Genomic DNA, 10,000 nt, shown 5'->3' on the forward strand with positions numbered 1-10,000 from the left:
GGGAGGGCAGAGAGAGAAAAAGAGAGAGGGGAGAGGGGAAGGGGGGTGAGAGAGAAAAGAAAAGGGGGAGAGAGAGGAGAAAAGGGGAGAGAGGGGGGGGGGAGGGGGAAAGGGGGAAAAAAGAAAGAGAGAGAGAGAGGAGGGGAGAGGAGAGGAGAGGGGGAGGAGGAGAGGAGAAGAGAAAGAGAGAGAGAGAGGAGAGAGAGAGAGAGAGAGAGAGAGAGAGAGAGAGAGAGAAGAAAAAAGAAAAAAGAGAGAGAAAAAGAAAAAAAAAAAAAGAGAAAAAAAAAAAAGAGAGAAAAAACAAAAAAAGGGAAAAGAAAAAAAAAAAAAAAAAAAAACAAGGAAAGAGAGAAAAAAAGGGGGGAAAGGAAAAAAAAAAGAAGGAGGAGAAGGAGAAGGGAGAAAAAGGGAAAAAGGGGGGGGAAAAAAAAAAAAGGGGAAAAAAAAAGGGGGGGGGGGAGGAGAAAAAGGAAAAGGGAGGAAAAAGGGAGGGGGGAAAAAAAAGAAAAAAGGGGGGGGGCAAAAAAAAAAAAAAAAAAATTTTTAGGGGGGAAAAAAAAAAAGGGAAAAAAATTTTTTTTTTCATCTCCACTTAATCTCCCACTCTTGGGCTTCCATTTCTTCTTTTAAAATCTCTTCACAAAATTCCCCAAATGGGAAAAAACTCCCCCCCCCCCCCGAGGAGAGAGGGAGGAGGAGAGAGAGAGAGGAGAGGAAAAAGGAGAAGGAGAGGAGGAGAGAGAGAGAGAGAGAGAGAGAGAGAGAGAGAGAGACATACATATATGCATACATACATAAAAAGAGAGACATACATTCATACGTACATACATACATACACACACACATACATAAATAGAGACATACATACATTTATACATACATAGAGAGATACATACTTACACATACATACACACACAAATAGAGAGACATACATGCACACACACACACACACACACACACACACACACACACACACACACACACACACACACACACACACACACACACACACACATACACACACACATACACACACACATACACACACACATACACACACACATAGATAAATAGAGAGACATACATACATACACACGCAAATAAAGAGATATACATACATACATACACAGACTGGCATGTAGACAGACAGACAGACATTTGTTTCATGTATTTACTCCTTTATTTTAATTGTTTGTTTATTTTATTTTACAATTTATCTATTTGTTTATCATTATTTTAGTGGGGGGGGGGGGAGTGCACGACATAGGCCTATAATGTGTTTCTAGGCCTATATGTGTTTCTTGACTGTCTATGTTGGTTTAATTATCAATTTTCTTAGCTCCCAATCCTTTCTCCTCCCTCTGTTCTTTTTCTTCATTTACTTCAACCCTTTTCTCTCTCTTTCTCTTTCTCTTCCTTCTCCCTCTCCTTCCTTTTCGTTAGCGTTGTCTTTTCTTTCATCTTCATCTCCATGGCCTATCTACCCCCTTTCTTCTTTTTTTCTTTCCCTTCTCCCCCTTCTTCGCACTTTAGTTTTCCTCTTTCACTTCCTCCTCCTTCTTCTCCATTCTCTTCTTTCATCTCCTCCTTCTTCTCCTTCCTCAAGTTTTCCTCCTCCATCTGCTCCACACTTCTTCCGTTCTCCTTCTCCCTTTTCTCTATCTCCTCTAACACACACACACACACACACACACCACCCACACACACACACACACACACACACACACACACACACACACACACAACACACACACACACACACACACACACACACACACATACACACAGAAAACACACTCTCTCTCATATATATATATATATATATATATATATATATATATACATATATACCCCCCTCCCTTCCCCCAGGTGACCACATAGCGACGTGGCTGGAGCACGTCATGAGAGAGAACGATCACTTTTTGGCCGCCATCGCCCCCGCCCGCCGTCCCGCTTGCTTGCAATCGCACGCGCGTTTGCTCTTCCGCCACGCTCTGGCCGCGGGGGAGTACGTTCACTCGGAGCACGTCAAGTATCGCGCGCTCGAGATATACTGTAGGTAAGAATGGCGGAGGCGTTCGTGGGATTTTTTTTTTTTTTTTTTTTTGGGGGGGGGGGTGTAGGCCTATAGGGTGTATTGGGTCTTTTGTGTTTGTTTGTGTGTATGGGGGTGGGTTTGTGTGTGGGGGTGTAGGGGGGGTTGTGTGTGGGGGTGTAGGGGGGTTGTGTGCGGAGGGGGGCGGTTAGGTGTGTGTGTGTGTGTGTGTGTTTGTGTGCGTGCGTGCGTGCGTGCGTGTGTGTGTGTGTGTGTGTGTGGCGGGTGTGTGTGTAGTGCATGTTTATGTGTGTAGGTGTGTGTTATATATGTTGTGTGTGTGTGTGTGTGTGTGGTGCGTGTGCATGTGCGTGTGTGTGGTGGGTGTGGTGTGTGTGGGGTGTGTGTGTGTGTGTGGGGTGTGTGCGTGCGTGCGTGCGTGCGTGCGTGCGTGCGGCGTGTGTGTGTGTGTGTGTGTGTGTGTGTGTGTGAGTGTGGGTGTGTGTGTGTGTGTGTGCATGATACCATAAACCAAACATCATTTTATATCTACCCCCCCCAGCTTCGCCCCCGCCCACCTGGACGCCCACATAGCCCAGGTGAGGGCCTCCACGCCGCCCGGAGGAGAGCAGGAGGCGCGGATCCGGAGGCTGAGGGCGCGGGTGGAGCAGCAGGCGCCCCTGAGAGCTCTCACCTGCTTGATGGTCGCGCGCAAGGTGGCAGGGGAGCGGAGGGTGGGTGCAGGGTCCGGGTTTCTGATTTTCTTCCTTTTTGTTTTTGTCTGGCTGGCTGCCTTTCTGTCTCTCTGATTCTTTGTTTGTTGGGTTGGATCTCTCTCTCTCTCTCTGTCTCTCTTCTCTCTCTCTCTCTCTCTCTCTCTCTCTCTCTCTCTCTCTCTCTCTCTCTCTCTCTCTCTCTCTCCCCCCCTCCTTCTCCCTCCCCACTCTCTCTCTCCCTATCTCTCACCCCATCACCCCAGACAGTTTATTACTTTGTCCTTTTTATCACTATTGCTGTCATTTGCTGCTCTTATATTATTGCTGATATTATCATTGTTATCATTATTATCATCGTCGTCATCATCTTTCGTTATCATTATCATTATCATTATCATCATTATCATAATTATATCCATTGCCATTATCATCCCTAATATTTCATTCTTAAAATAGGATTTACCATAACCCACTAACATTTTTATGCACACAGCCACACCTATTTCCTCACTACAAACCTCCTTTCACAACAGAGCTAATTCTCATCACAGGATCATCTCGATCACCAGAGTCTGAACCCCAAAACATTGCAAAGACTCTTGGAAAGCGAAGGATACTTGTATACCATTGCAGATATTGTGCGCTCTGAGAAACGGGTCTTGGAACAGCTGGAGTTCCGGGTAGGTGTTGTTAAGTCGTTCAGCAATTATCTTGTTTTTTATTATTGGTTCGGTTGTTGGTTTTGCGGTTATGGTTGTTATGAGTGGTGTTGTGAATGCTGTGATTTAAATTTGCTGTCATTTTTGTTATTATCATTATTGTTTTCTTTGGTATTGTATATATTTCTATCATTACTGTGATCGTCTGCATTATTATTATTATTATTATTATTATTATTATTATTATTATTATTATTATTATTATTATTATTATTATTATCATTCATTATTATTCATTATATTATTATTATTATTATTATATGTTATTATTATTATTATTATTATTAGTGGTTGTAGTAGTAGTAGTATTGTTGTTGTGTTGTTGCTGTTGTTGTTTTTGTTATTATTGATAGCATTATTATTAATACTATTATCATTATGATCATTATTAATATCATTGCCGTTACCATTATTATTAGCATTACTATAATTATCATTATATTTTATGATTATTACCGTTCTGTAGCACAGGTACATGAATGAACTTCCACGTGCATGTATGTGTATATGACTATATCTATCTCTGCCTGAATGAAACCTGTTCTCTCCACCTCTCTCTCTCGCTCTTAACCTCCAGTGCTTCAGAACAACCACGTTATTAGAGCTGCTACAACTCTTCATGACCGCTGTAGTGCTGGACTGCATGTGCGACGGTGCCAGAGACAGTGCCTTCCAGTGCCAATTCGTAACTTCGCTTGAGGCCCTACACAGAACAGCCGTGAGATTGCTGGAGTATGCCTTGCTAAACAGGGAGAGAATTTACGAAGATTTTTACCATTTGGTTAAAGGAAGGAGAGAAATACATGCAAGGCACAGGTTAGGGTCCTTTTTATTGTTGGTGTTTTTTATTGTTATTATTTATAGGTGTTGTTAGCGCTATTAGCATTGCTGTTATGTTTTACTGGAATAGTTGGTATCATTGTTGTTATTATACTTTTTTGTGATAGTGATAACTGTAACAATGATGATGGTATTACGTGTGTGCGTATTCGTGTGTGTGTGTGTGTGTGTGTGTGTGTGTGTGTGTGTGTGTGTATTGATGTGTGTGTGTGTGTGTGTGCGTGCTGGCGTGCGTGCGTGCGCGAGTCATTGTTTGTTTGTGTTTGTGTTTGTGTGCGTGTGCGTGTGAGTGTGTGTATCCGTGTGTGCGTGTGCGTCCGTGCGCGGGTACATGTGTGTGTGTGCGTAGAACCGTGCAACAGACCGCGTGCCACTACCAACGCCTCCTAAAATAAATGGACACTGCATGACCCTGCAAAACAACTGCTGCCGACCGATCATTAGTTCATTGTGGTAAGTCGACTGCGCTTTGTAAGAATGCATATCGCATAACGTTTATACTCTTTCATATCACGTAAATTCTATTTGGCATTGTGTGGGGGTGGGGGGTATTGGAGGGAGAAATATTTGCGTAGGAACAGATTTTATTTATTATTTATTTGGTGTTATTATAAATATGTGTTATTTATTTATCATCAGTAGTGTTATTATTATTCCTATTAGCTTTCCTATCACTATTATTATTGTTATAATCATCATCATTTGTTGTTGTTATTATTATTATTATTATTATTATTATTATTATTATTATTATTATTTTCGCGTATTTATTCAAGAAGTGAGAATCTGTGCTTATGGCTTGTGTTTTTTATAGAGTTCAGAAATGCTTTTGTTATTTTGTAAATGTATAATCTCTTGCACACACTGATGGCGACAGACAGGGGTATGTGACGTCACTAGACAACCGACAGAAAATAATCCATGAATAGAATATTGGGTTCGCTGTACCCCGGCTTCTTTACGTAGACTGTCCTGGCTGAGATCCTGTGAGGTTAGTAGTGCCGCGCGGGCCACCCTAGGTTAATGGGATTACATACTTGAGTGTGGACATCAGAGGCGCCAAATACGCACGGCAGAATTGCCCTCGGAAATAGTGCTTAGTTTTGTATGTGTGTGTGTATGCGCATATATTTGAATGTATATGTGTCTATATGTGTATGCGCATATATAAAGTGTATTCCTGTGCCTTAATATGTTCTACCACTCTACCCCCCCCTCAAAAAAAAAATATATATATATTATATAACAATAAATAAGATGAAAAAAGACAAACCTTCATGAACTACACCACAGCCACAACCCCCCTCTCTCTCCTAACCCACTTTCCCAACGCCCTCTCGACCCACAGAGCAACGTACGAGCGAATCTCCCGGGACCGCGTGCTATTCGTGGGCTCGACGCTGGTGTCCGCCACGTGGGGCGTCACCAGCAGAACAGGAGCTGCCCGCGTGGCGTCCTGTCTCGCGGCACGCACGGGGATTCCTTGTGGGGACTTCCTCGGGTTGTCCTCCTGCATTTGCTCCGCCAGGAGAGAGAAGGAAGGGCCGAGGGAAAGGAGGAAGCTGTTGGAGGTTGAGGGCAGTTGCCTGGATTTGATTCGGTCTGGGCGGGTGTGTTTCGGGTCCAGTTCGACGGAGGAGTCGGATAATTGACGATTATGGGTATCGTCATCATCGTCGTCATCATTACCATTATCATCATAATCATCATTATTATCGTCATTGTCACCGTCATCGTCATCGTCATCGTCATCGTCATCGTCATCGTCATCGTCATCGTCATCATCATCATCATCATCATCATCATCATCATCATCATCATCATCATCATCATCATCACCTTCAACATCACACCTTAACACAACAAACAACAACAACATACAAAATAGTATATTAGCATGATAGTATGATTATTTCCATAACAAATCATCATTTCAGTACAACCTAATATCATTACAGTATCAATCATATATCATATATATTTTCACTCCATTTATCACTAATTTTAATAGATCTATAGATGTACTGATAATAAAAAATATAGAAAAAATGAATAGCCTTTCATTCGCAATTATTGAAAAACAAACCTACTTAAAAGAAGAAAAAGAAAAAGAAAAAAAATATATACATATATATACATACTAAAAATATACACCACACACACACACACACCACAATATTCATATATATATATATATATATATATATATATATATATATTAAGATATTCCTGACTTTGATGTATCATTCTACTTCTTACTGATTTCTTTAGTTATTATATTAACCCAGGATCCTTGGCATTTTGAGGTGGGAATTCTGATATAGGCCTATTGTTCAAGTCACACATTTCTCCATTTGTGCCAAGTTTCAGCTATTTCACCTCAAAAAGGCGAACGCCTGCGTTAGCCGCCGTATTGGAAAATAGTCGCCATATTGGAATTCTCATAAAATGTTATCGGGAATTTAATTTCGTATTTGCGTTAGATTCACCCAACTTGAATGATTTTCACTATATTTTAGGTCTGACCTCCACATTGTTTTGAGGTTGCTTGTATTCATAAATACATTACATAAAGTCAAGTATCAGTGTGATCATTATTGTGTTTTGACATTATGATTATGAAAGTTATTGCAACATTTTCGTTATTAGGAGTAATCTTATGAGACTTTACAATTATGATTTACTACACATATTATTATTTTTTTTTCATAATAGCATCAATTTCTATTATCTTACATATTCATAAATTAAAAACACATATATAGCAGAAAGTCATCAGTAATGAAGTATAAATTTCTTAACATCAAAAAACAATATTATAATTCTTGATGCGTTCAGATTCTTTTCATTGCATGAATCCCAAACTTTAAAAGATATTCCGTTTATATATAATGAATTATTAATGGAAACAATGGCCGATAACAAAACCAGTAGCGAGTCTGCCAACCGGAAACAACATAGCGATATAATTCCTTTTTATACTATTTGCTGCCGACCCGAGTAACCTTTGACCTTGGAAAACTCGTATACCGCCAAACAAGGGCATCTGTCAAGAAACAAATATTATTTTCAAATTGATTTTTATTTTGTCATTAGTCTAATATTTACTGTTTAATTATTGTTATCGTTATTAATATTTTGTTTATATTATAGTTGGTATACTTACCGTATTCAATATTATTCGTCTTTTATGCCTTAAATCATCAGTAGAGCACAATCAGTTCGTTGAATAGGTTTACGATTTTTATGAATGTTTAGGCATATAGATTTATGTGTAGAAAGCTACAGATAGAAATTGGTAAAAGGGGGAGAAAGAAAGATACAGAGAGAGGGAAATAGATAAAGAAACACTAACACACACAAAAAAAAACAAAAAAAAAAAAAAAAACATGACATTAAAAGCACAGAGCCAATAAATACAAAACAATATATAATCATATACATAAAACGTACATAAATAGGAAAATTTTGAAATGTATTCCGTCTCTTAAATAAAACAAATAGCATGTGACGAAACAATCTTATAAACGTGGCATAATAAGGTCAGGTTTTTGCTTACCAGTCATAGTTTTTCATAACGTTTTTAAGTGCTAAAACTTACTAAGCACACTCTATGGTCAAACTGAGGGTTAAACGAAAATGGAATGATGTTAGAAATAGTTGCATATCTATCTATCTATCTATCTATCTATCTATCTATCTATCTATCTATCTATATATATATATATATATATATATATATATATATATGTATATATGAATATTTCTTTTCTTTCAAGTGCCCTGTCCCACCAGGACGTTGGCGATCATGGATTTCCATGATTTTCTTGCGGTGGTTTGCCATTGCCTTCCGCCCGGTGTTTTTATCGAGTCACCATCTCTATTTACCCGGCACTGATTTGGGCTGGCTTGCTAAACCAGGATTATATATGAATATATATAATATATATATAATATTATATATATATATATATATATATATATATATATATATATTGTTACGCCAATGGGTCTTTGTCTCTGTGCGAAACATGTGTTAACATGAAAAGGATGACCTGGGCATGTGTTAACATGAAGGGACCTGGGCAAACATGACGCAGCTGGCTGGGAGCGGAGGATCGGAGGAACAAGCCAAGAGAGACGGAGTTGGGTGCTGCTCCTGTGAAGACCTCCTGTGTGCCTTTGTGACCTGATAAACCCTTTGTGTTGCCCTGTTATAAAGCTGTATCGTGCAGTGTGACATGCGGTTTCCCCTGTATTGTGCCTATAGAAAAGTGTATGGGTAAATAACTTGTGTAAATAAAGGAAAGACTGTCATTTTGTGTTTATTTCGTGCCCTGCCTCGCCAAGTGGGTGTCCCCTCGTGGTGTTCTGGGACGCTGTGGTGCTCGGTGCCTCTTGGAGCTGTTCAGTGTTCACGACCCTGTGGATAGCACGCCGTCTGCCTAGCCTGCCTTGCGTTGGTGGCAGAGAGACGAGGCGGACCGGCGTAACAATATACTATTATCTATATATATATATATATATATATATATATATATATATATAATCATAGTTAAGGTTGTGTAATGAAATAGTTTCAGTCTCTTGAGTTACATCAATATTGTGCTCCTCAATGACGATAAAAAATTTTCGTGTCAATATTTCATAGTATTTCTACAATTTCGCTGTAATATTTAACGTCAAATCTTTGAATTGTACTATTGTGCTCTTCTTGTTTTGCCTCCTGGTTGATTTTGACAAGTCTACGATATACTGCCATTCTCATTTTCATTCATATTTTATTTTAAATACTTTCATTATTTATTTTAAAAAAAGGCAAAACAAAAATGCCACTGTGTAATACTTAGCTTAATGATATACCGATAATGTACATATCCAAATTCATGCAAACACTTTTTCTACCTAACATTCCTTTCCTCCCCTTTCCTTCTCTCTCTCTCTCTCTCTCTCTCTCTCTCTCTCTCTCTCTCTCTCTGTGTGTGCGTGTGCGCGTGAGCGTGCGTGTGCGTGTGTGTGTGCATGTGCGTGTGCGTGTGTGTGAGGGGTCATTATCTTAATCTGAAGGTAAGGACAAATTAGCCAAAAATCACTAATTTCAGTAAAACAACAAACAACAAACGTTTATAATCGTACGGTCTGTTTTGAACATTAATCAGATTGTACAAATTTCTTCTCATGATTCACAATAATGATAATACTACCTTAATCTTTTCTCTTCAGAAATATAAAGACGATAGCAGAAAGTCGTCAGTAATCGAGCATTAATTTTCATTAGCCTTTCAATAAATTATACAAAAGATTTTAGTGCTATATAATATATAATACAGCCTTTTAAATGATTTATATTAAAGATTTCAGTGTTATGTAATACTTCATGCTTATAAAAAGAAATTCACAATAGAAATCACATATATTACAATAAATTAACTATCGAGTCGGCTAGCCAGAGCCAGCGTAGCGTTTTAATTCTGTTTATAATCGAGTTTCTTGCGGTCCACCTCATTTCTGCTATGCTTATTATTTCACCAGAGAAACCTATCTGTACTTATATTTTACAATTGAAATGCGTTAAATATATTTCTAGATAATTTTGAATCCTAAGATCAAATAAATAAACCATGAGCACAGACATTATTTTTGTTTTTGATAGAGTCATTGGATATAACTGAAAAAAAAATCCTCTC

General features: G+C 38.8%; 1 pseudogene; it reads left to right on the forward strand.

The window, feature by feature from the left end:
* Window positions 1-10,000, forward strand: part of LOC119579108 — a 16,247-nt pseudogene that overhangs the window by 864 nt on the left and 5,383 nt on the right.

This window comes from Penaeus monodon, chromosome 11 (assembly GCF_015228065.2).
Source record: "Penaeus monodon isolate SGIC_2016 chromosome 11, NSTDA_Pmon_1, whole genome shotgun sequence".
Lineage (NCBI taxonomy): Eukaryota > Metazoa > Arthropoda > Malacostraca > Decapoda > Penaeidae > Penaeus > Penaeus monodon.